Genomic DNA, 10,804 nt, shown 5'->3' with positions numbered 1-10,804 from the left:
ATACCTTCATCTACTGCTTTCGTGAGATTTCGAACACTCTCCGTGCTTCTACTTCCTAACTCTCCTGTTTGTATGACAAAAACTTCTCGGACTGTTTTGTTCATCATTCGCCGAACACAACAGAGTATACAAAGTACCACTATCAATATCAGTATTAGAACACCTAATACGTAAAGACCTATCTTGCAAAGTTGCCTTAGCCAAGGTGCAAAATTCCAATTTTGAAACAAATCATCCAGCCAAGAACCTCCATCTTCTTTAATTTGGGTTGTCAGATCCTTTAATTTTTGAATGCTTTTGTGAATGGATTCAGAATAATCAGACAAATTCATACAACACAATCCTTCAAATTCCTCACAACCATGCCCTTGTGCCAGTAAAAGAAAATCAATGGCTGCTCGGTTTTGAAGAGTAGCATGTCTAATACTATCAACATCGGTTAACATATCACTGATTGCAGAGGATGTGGCATTAGCTTGTTTGCTCAGCCAACATCCAACTCGATCTAATTGTCTCAATGCCACTGCTGAAGCCAATTGGGGTAAAAATATACCTGCTGAAACCCTTCTGGCGGCATTCCAAGGCATACAATCACTCTGACAGTTCTCATCATAATGAGGAACAGCTCTCGTTCTCCTTTGTTTCTTTTTCATCACTGCTTTGGCAGTGGGGGCAATTATGGTGAGCATACCAATGCTACAAGGGCCACCTTCAAGGTGAGCTGGAATGCCTTGCCAAGCTCTGTCTCCGCAAATGAACCAATACCCTTTTGGCAATTGCCGTGGATATTGATCCGTCTCCGGAACCACATCCCAACTGTTTGAAACATTACACCAAAAACTCAAATTTTTATATGCAAAATAATGAGGAGTAACACTGAACTTTGGGGGATCACCTTTTCGCCAGGCACGAGTCATGAAAGTAAAACAAAAATCCATGGTCAAAGAACCAAGGATTTCCAATTCTTGAGATTCAGATGCTGCCCTGAGAAGTTTTTTGGACCAAATGTTCCAATTGAAGGAGGGATTGTTTCCATTGTCAATTCCACCTGGTTTACCATTGGATTGTTTTTTGACCAAAGGCAACTCTTTCACTGGCACACCAACCAAACAGATTGAAACAGATTTTCTTGTTCTGAATTAGACAAACATATAGTATCCGATCCGGCAGCCTTGGCTAAGGTTACCCAAACATTAGTTTTCGGTTGATCCACAGGCAAATCTGCACAACAAAAAACAATTAAAATCAAGCAAAACAAGTCTACCATTTGAATTTGCCCCATCTCTTTCAGGAACTAAGTTTTGGCAGAATTCTTTCTACACAAAAACAATAACCTAAGTTTTTGCCAAAAATTAGCTCTGTTAGAGAAACATTCAGCATTCAATTAGCATACTCATAAATAACATTGGCACAAAATCAGAGTTCATGGGTTCCACCGATGCACAAAGAACGTCAGGCACAAGAGGCGTCAGGCAAGACCCGGGATCCTTCGATTCGGTTCACGTCTGCGTACTTGCTTCCTCGGTTCTGGGCTCGACAACAGGTTCTGAAGTGCAATATGGTTTGACGTTTTTGGCAGGAACCCACTTGATTCCAGCACCTGTGGAGACAGCAGCATACCCTTTGCCCCACGTTATTAATTGGAACGGACCTTCCATCTGTCCAGAGTCAGGGTTTCTAATTAGAACAGGAGGATGTTCTTTCAATTTTGCCTGTGTGTTATTTGAAAAGTGCCTAAAGATTGGTGGATCTTGTTCTGTACTTGAACTGTTTAGAAAATTAAAAACGTACAGAGCCTTATTCAGTCTCATCTGTGGGGTGATCTCTGTTCCCCCTCTCTGTTGATCTAATATGCGTTTTAGGGTTTGATGTGTTCTTTCAATGATTGCTTGGCTTGTGGGAGAGTGGGGAATGCCAAAAATGTGTCGAACACCCCATTCATTTAAAAATGTGGCAAATTTTTAAGATATGTATGCGGGACCGTTGTCAGTTTTTACTTCTTGGGGTACACCCAATGAAGCAAAAGCTTGCAGGAAATGATGACAGGCATGGCTGCCAGTTTCACCTGTGTGAAGAGAAGCAAAAACTGCACTAGAGAACGTGTCTACAGAAACACGAATATTTTTAAATTTACCAAAAGAAGGCTATTTAGTGACATCTGTTTGCCACAACTGTAGGCTTTGTAAGCCTCGGGGGTTGATTGCTCCTGTAGAAACAGGAGGTTGTACCAGTTGACAGTCAGGGCAAGTATGAATGATAGCTTTAGCTTGACTTTTAGTGATTTGGAACATTCGCATGAGTGCTTGTGCATTTTGGTGGAAAAAGGCATGACTCAATTTTGCTTGTTCAAAAATGTTTGGCAATGTGTTAGAAATGACCATTGTTAGCTTGTCCGCTCTTGCATTTCCTTCCGCTAAAAATCCAGGAAGTGAAGAATGCGCCCTAATGTGAGAAACAAAATATGGATTAGTTCTATATTGCAAAGTTGTAAAAAGACACGAAAGCCAACGATGTAAAGTCTCATTGCTAACATCCTTTAAAATTGAACCTTCTATTCTCCTGACTACATTAGCAACATAAGCAGAATCTGTGACCAAATTAAAAGGCTGAGGAAAACGCTGAAAAGCTCAAACTACTGCAGCAAGCTCAACAATCTGAGGGGATCCCTCTACTGCTTGAATATCAGATTCCCAAACATTAGTCTTTTGATTCAACCAAGTTACAACGGACTTGTGGCTCTTGCCAGAGCCATCAGTGAAGAGAGTCACGGCATTTAAAGATTCTTTACTTAATTTAGGTTTTTCTCTGAAACTCAATTTTGCTTGCAGTAGTTTGTGAGCTGGATAGTGTATGGAACAAACACCTGGGAAACCCAAAAATGCATATTGTAAATCATCAGAATTTTGCATGCCCAATTGAAGTAATCATTTTTCAATGGCAAATAGATAACTGAAAATTCTTGACCTGCCAAAGTTAACAATCTGGTTCTAGCCTTAATTTTAATGTATGCAATCATTTCTAAAACTGTGAAAATGGTCTTTGGAAACCTGTAGGGAGGAAAAACCCATTCCATTATTAGCAAAGGGTCTTGTTCTGTGGTGTCCCACTGGAAAATGAGACCACAAAGCTGCATCTTTTCTCCTAAAATTGCAAGAAAGAAAGGGTTTTCAGGAACGCAGCGATGAGCTTGTCTTTTTTGAAGAGCTTCTGTGACCTTGTCAAGAGCAGCACGAGCTTCAGGGGTTAAAGTTCTTGGCGAAGTAATGTTGCAACTTCCTCTCAGCAAATCGAAGAGCGGACTCAATTCATCATTGGTGATTCCCAGCATCGGTCTAACCCAGTTGATTTCTCCTAGAAGTTGTTGTAACTCTTGTAGGTTGTTGACTCTGGTTTGGATCTGAATTTTTTGTGGTGTTATTGTTGTCTCAGTCATCTTCCATCCCAGGTACTTCTAAGGTGAAACTTCTTGAATTTTAGTTACAGAGATTTCAAGTCCAGCTTTTTGAATTTCAGCAACAACACAGTCTCGAGTTTCTTCCATCTCTTCCTGTGTAGAGGCTGTGATGAGAAGATCATCCATGTAGTGTAGAATCATGGATCTTGGAAACTTCTGACGGGCAGGATGCAAGGCTTGGGCAACGAAATGTTGACAAATTACAGGCGAATTTTTCATTCCTTGTGGGAGCGATTTCCATTGGTATCTTCGAACGGGTTCACTTCGGTTGATGACGGGAGTGGAAAAAGCAAATCTTGGAGCGTCATCAGGGTGAAGTGGAATATGAAAAAAACCAGTCCTTTAAATCAATTATAACGAGAGGCCAATGTTTTGGAATCATGGGCAAAGAAGGAAGTCCAGGTTGAAGAGGACCCATGTCTTCAATCACTTCATTAATTTTCCTCAGGTCATGCAGCAACCTCCAGGAATTAGATGCCTTCTTGTGGATGACGAAAACTGGAGAGTTCCAGGGACTGCTCGTGGGAGCGATGTGATCTTGCTGTAATTGTTCTTTTACCAGTTTATTAAGAATGTTCAACTTTGTCTCAATCAAAGGCCATTGGTCGACCCACACAGGATGATCAGTTTTCCAGGTGAGCTTCAAAGTTTCAGGTTTCGACAAAGCTTTCATTACAGGCCCACTTCCAGTCTTGCTCCCCATTGGGACAGGACGTCTCTCCCCCAGACAGTGAGAGGCTTCTGAACAACAAAAGGACGCACTCTTGCAGTCTTTGCTTCAGGACCTGTAATGTCAATCATGGATGCACTTTGCATACACACAGTAGCACCTCCAATTCCTGAAAGAGAACCTGAAGGAGCTACTAAATCCCAGTCATTGGGCCAAAACACGTGAGAAATCACAGTAACATCTGCACCAGTATCAGGCATTCCTGTAACATAAATTGCTTTACCACAGTGAGTCAAGCTACAAGTTAATTGTGGATGGTCACGGTTCAAGCATTGCACCCAGAAAACCTCTGGACCTGAGGTATTAGGAGACACATTTTCAGATGCCAGAAATGCAATAGCAATAGGTGTTTTTGGTGGAATTACCACAGGAACATCAAATGCAAGAGCTAAAATCATCAGCTCTTCATTATAATTTACTGAAACAATAGTAGGGAAGATCGACAGTCCCAGAAATTTGTTGTTTGCTTTGCCCAAAATTAAAAAATCTTGTCCTTGTTGACAAGATTTGATCAGTCCAGTGGTAATATTCACCCAGCAAAAATTATTTAAAAGATGAATTAGTTTTGAGGAACTCAATTCAACCCTTGTGTTTGGAATTGCTAAGCTGGGATCATTCGAGGTTGGGCTGGTTGAGAGACAAATGGCTGACGTGCCATCACCATTTGGTCTGAGATCTGATTGCCAGTGGGTACCACAATTTGTGTCTGAGCGCGGTGGAACGCGCTGTTTCTGAAGTTTAACGACAGTGGGTTGCCATTGATGTCAAATAGTGAGTGACAGAATTTAGCAAGATGCCTTCCTTTTCAGCATCGAGGGCAAATAGAAGGTTGATTTGTTGTCCCACGACAATCCTTTTTGAGGTGCCCTAGTTTACCACAAGCAAAGCAGACAGGCTTTTTATTAGGGTCTACTTGTACAGCATTAACAGAATTTTCCCAACCTTTTTCTTGTTTTCCTAAAAGCATTTCAATTTTATCCATTCGTTGTGTCAAATTGTGTTCCAGTGTTTTTTCCAAAGCATTGACCTGTGAATTTGCAGCATTTTGTGAACCCATAAGTCTACTGCAAGCTGTTAGCATCTGTGTAATTGTTGGAGGCTGATCAGGCAAAGCTAAAATAATTTTTCTACATTCATCATTAGCATTTACATAAGCAAGATTTTGAATGATATAAGAGCGGGCTTGTTCATCTGGACATTGCCTTTCAACTGCTTGAGTTAATCTATCCAAAAAAGAACCATAAGATTCAGTTTCACCTTGTTTGATCAGTGGATAAGAGCTTAAATGTGAGCCAGCAGGCTCAAGTGAAAGCAAGGCCTTTCTAGCAGCATCCTTAATGTCTGTTAACACAGGTCAAGGCAGTTCAGCTGCTTGATTTTCAGGCCTATTGTAAGGTGAATCACCAGCTAATTGAGCAACATCTAGATTGGCATAATCAGTATTTGCATATCCTTCAAACAACTTGTTAAGTAGTTTTTTCCATTGTAATTCCCATAGTAGGTACTGTGAATTGGTTAAGATCAGAGAGGCCACATTCCTGCAATCAGCAGGAACTAAATCATAAGAGTTAAAAGTATTTTTCAACACACTATTAAAATAAGGAGAAGAAAATCCACCTTCTTTCAAAGCCTGTCGTAAATCCTTTATATCATGATGATCAAGTCTTTCATATTTTGGATTTCTATCATTTCTTCCATATTTTACTGGTAAAGCAAGATATTGTTCCTTTAAATCCGAATCTTTTTCTAGTTTCTGATTAATGTATGACCAATCCGGTAAATTTAATGGAAAATCAAAATTGTCACTTTGATCAATGACAGTTTGACCTTTACTTCTAACCAATATATTTTCTGATTCTGAAAAATCACTAAATCCAAACCTTCCAGGCACTCTGCCCAAATCCAGATTCCTGGCAGGGACACTGTACTCTTGTCCGGGAATTCTGCCAACTCCGGGAACTCTGCCAGCTCCGGGAACTTGGCCAGTTCCAGGAGCTCGGCCAGCTCCAGGAACTCGGCCAGCTCCGGGAACTTGGCCAGCTCCGGGAACCTGGCCAACTCCAGGAACCTGAGGGAATTTTATGGATTCCACCAGAAAGATCTGTTAGTTTGGAACTTTTTTCAGAATTAGATTTTTCAATCGTTTTTGTTATTATATGAAATAAAGGTAAGAAGTTAGTAACAGAAAAGTCCTGTTTTGTTTGAGACATATAAATGGTGTTTCTAACTGTATCCCAGAAAGAATTTTCAGTAATTGTGGTCTTATCTGTTTAAGGAAAATGCAGTGCAATCCAAGATACAAATTTTTTAAGAGTCTTTTTTGACAGACTACCTTTAGAAAAAGTGAAATTGTTAACAGATAAGATTTCTACAATGGTTAAATATAACTCTCTCTCAAGTATGGTTAGTCTTAGGGTGCTTAAACAAGTACCCATGATTTTTCAAGCCCTTTCCACAGAAAAACGAGAAAAAAAAGAAAAAAATGAAAAAGGTTTTTTAGAGCACCCAAAGGTATGTGCGCAATCTTAAGCAATACTTACGTCCTTTGGGGTCAGGGGTCTGTGGAAGGGTGTCTGCTCCTCAATTCTCCTCAGATTTTATCTCGTCCAGATGTATTGTTGAGGGTCAAATTGAGCCTTCCACAGAGAGGATTTTCTAAAACGAAAAGGCCTTTCGCAGAAGGAGAGGCTTCCCGAACAGGCAATAACAGGAGGCCCTGAAAGGCTCCGATGCTCCGGTGACGCTTCGCCCCTGGGGGCCAGGGTCCGACAACACGCTGGGTGGCCACTTAAATGAGCCTTTCTTGGTCTTATCCTATGCAAGCTATTACAGCTCCAGAGCTCAGCTCCCAGGGGGACTGAGTGCCAGAGGCCAGCTCACTCTCAGACCAAGGCCGTGGGTCAGCCGCTAGCAAGCAGGGAATATTCAGCTCTGAGTGATTAGGCAGCTCTTATGATTTCAAGCTCTTTGCTTGCTAGGCAGCTTTTTCCCTTGGCCTAAGGCTCCAGCAGACGGTAAAGAGAGGAGAAGCAGAAGACGCTGGCTGTTCCACGAGTATGGCTTTATTGCAGGGGTTCCGTAAAGGGTCTCAGCTCTTCTTCTTCCGAGTTAGTAGGGGTACAGTATGCTACTTTTATACCCTTGGCCCAGATCCAATCCTGACCAATGGCCAGAGGTTAGAGTGACCATAAGTGACCAATAGCAGGGTTAACACAATATTGCCTTACATGGCTATAGGGATAGGTTATAGGGCGGTGGTCCCTGGAGACAGGAAACTTCTTTGCTGCTGTGTCAGCATTCTATTTTCCAAGGGGCCCTGGCTAAACTTGAGGGGTTTACTACACTCATAGTCTAACGTATTTCTTTCCTAGTCCAAGCTACTTTCTCTGTCACCAAGCCTGAGCTTTCAGCATCACAAACCTCCTGTTTCTTGCCTGGCAGTTTCTGGGATGGGGCATCAGGAATGCATTTACTTGAGTGTCAGTGGCACTGCAGAGAGCACTTGATGTAAGAATCCTCTGAAATAACACAGGCAGACCACACTGACTCTGGAAAATGGCCTGTAAAGCTGGTGTCCACATTTGGAGAAGCAAAATGGGCTATTTCTGATGGAGGTTCCTACTAACAGAGTCAGCCAATGAAACTGGCTCTCAAGGCGAGATCATTTGGATGTTGCAGTGGCTGTGGCAGCCCCAAGGTTTGGGTTTTTTGGCTGGCATAGCAAAATGAGCTCTGAGCAGCATCTGTGGCAGGGAGGAAAGTGCCCCTGGAGCTGGGGCTGAGGCCCCGGGGTGGATGTGAGCCCGTGTGGGTGTGAAGGGAGCGCTGAGTTTGCTTTCCCTGCAGGCTCGTGCTCTGATCCGGCAGAACGGGGCCCCGCAGCTGCAGGAGCCCCGGCGCCTGTCGGCTCTGCTGCGGGACTGCCTCGAGTGCAGCCTGGAGCCGGACGAGGAGCGGCGCTGGGCTGCCCAGGAGCTGCTGCAGCTGAGGGCCAGGGGCTGCAGGGGAAGCAGCAGCGCCAGGGAGGGGTTTTCTTGTGGGGCCCCCTCCGACAGTCTCCAGTCTGGCTGCGTTCCACACGCAGAGCAAGCAGAATCCTCGCCTGCTGTGGCTTGGCAGCTCCTTTGGAGCTCATCTGGGCCTGGTGCCCCACAGCAAGCAGGGACATCTTCAAGCAGCTCAGGGGGCTCAGAGCCCTGCCTGACCTTGAGCTTGGATGTTTCCAGGGAGGAGGCACCTCCCACATCTCTGGACACCTTCTGTCAGTGTTTCCCCACTCTGCTGGTTAAAAAATTCTTCCTTAGATCTAATCTGAGCCTGCTTCCTCTCCTGAGTTTCAAACCATTTCCCTTTGTCCTGTTGCAACAGAGCCTGTGAGGAACTTGACTCTGGAAAGTAACAGTTCATTTCTTTCCTTTGTATCCTTTGGACAGCACCCATTTTTATCATCAGCCAAGCCTCTCTCCAGCCTGACACCTCTGATCACTGCAGCAAAGGAACTGAGGGAGCAGCGGAGGAGATGAAGCCCTTGAGGACAGCTTTCAGTTCTAGTAGTTAGGACAACTAGTTAGTTATGGTAGTTAGCACTACTAGTTGGTTAGGGTAGTTAGGATTGCCTGTTTGTTATGGTTCTTATGACAGCCTGTTTGTTATGGCAGTTGTTTGAATAAAAACTCTCTTAACCCTCAACTGCCTTGCCGTGTCCCTTCCTTCTCCCGCTGTGCCTCAGCTGCCCGGAGCAATGTGAGGGGAGAGCGGGCCCAGCCTGGCCCAGAGCTGAGCCCCGGCAGAGCCCTGGCAGAGCCCAGAGCAGCCTCGGCACCTGCAGAGTCAGCCTGGAAGGAGGCGCTTGGAGCCTTCTGGGCTGCACCCGGCTCTTGGTTACAAACTGGGTGTGCTGGAAAATGCCACCGGCTCTGCACGAGGGCAGAAGGGGCCCGGGGAAGGCCCAAGTGCTTCATGCAAGGGAAAAACCTGCCCTGGGTTTGGTATAAATAACTAGGTAGTGTTGGCTTTTGCTATTAGGTATTGACTTCTGTAAAACATCCTTAATCAGAACCATTTTGATACAGTACAGTTTGTAATCAGTTTTAACTGCTTTTGCTGTAGTATAATTTGTCAGCTTTTTGTGGCCAATGCCGTGGCCCTGTGTAGCTCGTATCCTCAGCACATCATTTATAGATGATATTTTAGTCTGTGGACAGTGTGAAAAACATACATTATAGTTTTGGGTTTTGCAAAACATTAAAGTGGATGCCATGTGTTGTGCATTAGAATGTTAACGTTTGCAGAAGTAGCTGTAGTTGTGAAATAATAACTAATTCTTATATTTTTGTAAATAAATGACAATAATAACTCAATAATAACAATAGAATAACAATAATAACAACAATAATATAATACTAATACTAATAACAATAACAATATTAATAATAATAATAATAATAATAATAATAACAACACATATTTTTGTGAAATATCTAATGTTCATTTAAAGTACTTCTGGAAATAGCTAAAACCATCTGCATGGTCAGATAACATTTAAGGAAGGGATGTGATGAGGAGCCCTGCCACTGACCCTTGCACTGTCAATAACTGTCACCTGCTGAAACCACAGAACAGGGGCCCTTGTGAGGGAGTGACACACAACCCTCAAAACAGCAATCCACGATTCCTGCACGTGCTCTAAAATGGCGAGTTGGCGGTCAAACCAACCTAAAGAATTTCTGGAACATGTAAATGAGTTCAAAGTAATGTTTGAATGTGTATAACCATTATGAATATGTATTTGAACAATACAATGGAGAAACTAGACAAGAAGAGTTGCTGTGGTTAACCGGTGTGCCTCTGGCCATCGCCAGGCACCCAGCACTGTTACTGATTTGTCCCTTATTATTCCTTATTAAACTTTCAAAAATTCTAAAGAGTGAGGCTCCTTTCTCACAAAACCCAAGTTACTCGCCCCTTGTTCTTCCCCCACAGCCAGGATTTGTTAATCCCAAACTTTGTCTGGATGGAGGAGAAGGAGGCTGCGAGGAAAAGGAAGATGCACTGGTGTGGAGGCCCATGGGAGTCTCAATCTCCCACCCATGGAGGACTGGTCCCCAAGAAGAAGAATAGGTTATGGTGAGAAGCTTGCTTCTCCTATAGATCTTAGCTGGCACATGCTGATTTATGGAAAGTTATGTTACCCCATTGGCCCGTTGGCCTGTTTTCCCTAGTTAAACCCCTGTTACCCATCTCTGGTTAGTCTCTAGAATGTTCTCCCTCTCTGTCCCTCCATTGGCCCTAATTTACTGCATTCCTCTGCCCCTGTTTCCCTATTAGCTGACCCGACCCTTAACCCCTCCTTTGCACCATTTTCCCCCATATCCATGGGACCCTGACCCTCAGCTCCACCCTCACTACCCCATATAAAACCCCCTGTGCCCTCAGCTTGCGCCCTGTCTTTGTCCCTGGGCCCTGTTCAGCTCTGTGCCCTGTTCCTGTACCAATAAACCCAGTTTGCTGCAGATCATACCCAGACCCATCCTGCCGACTTTGGCAGCTTCATAAAGCAGCCGTGAGCTTCGGGCTCCAGAGTGCCGGACGCTCCAAGGGCCTTGGCAGCACCAGGACGC

Source organism: Melozone crissalis, unplaced genomic scaffold (genome assembly GCF_028551555.1).
Source record: "Melozone crissalis strain CALT ecotype California unplaced genomic scaffold, PUWL_Pcris_2 ptg000066l_1, whole genome shotgun sequence".
Classification (NCBI taxonomy): Eukaryota; Metazoa; Chordata; class Aves; order Passeriformes; family Passerellidae; genus Melozone; species Melozone crissalis.
Note: the sequence above shows the minus strand (reverse complement) of the source record.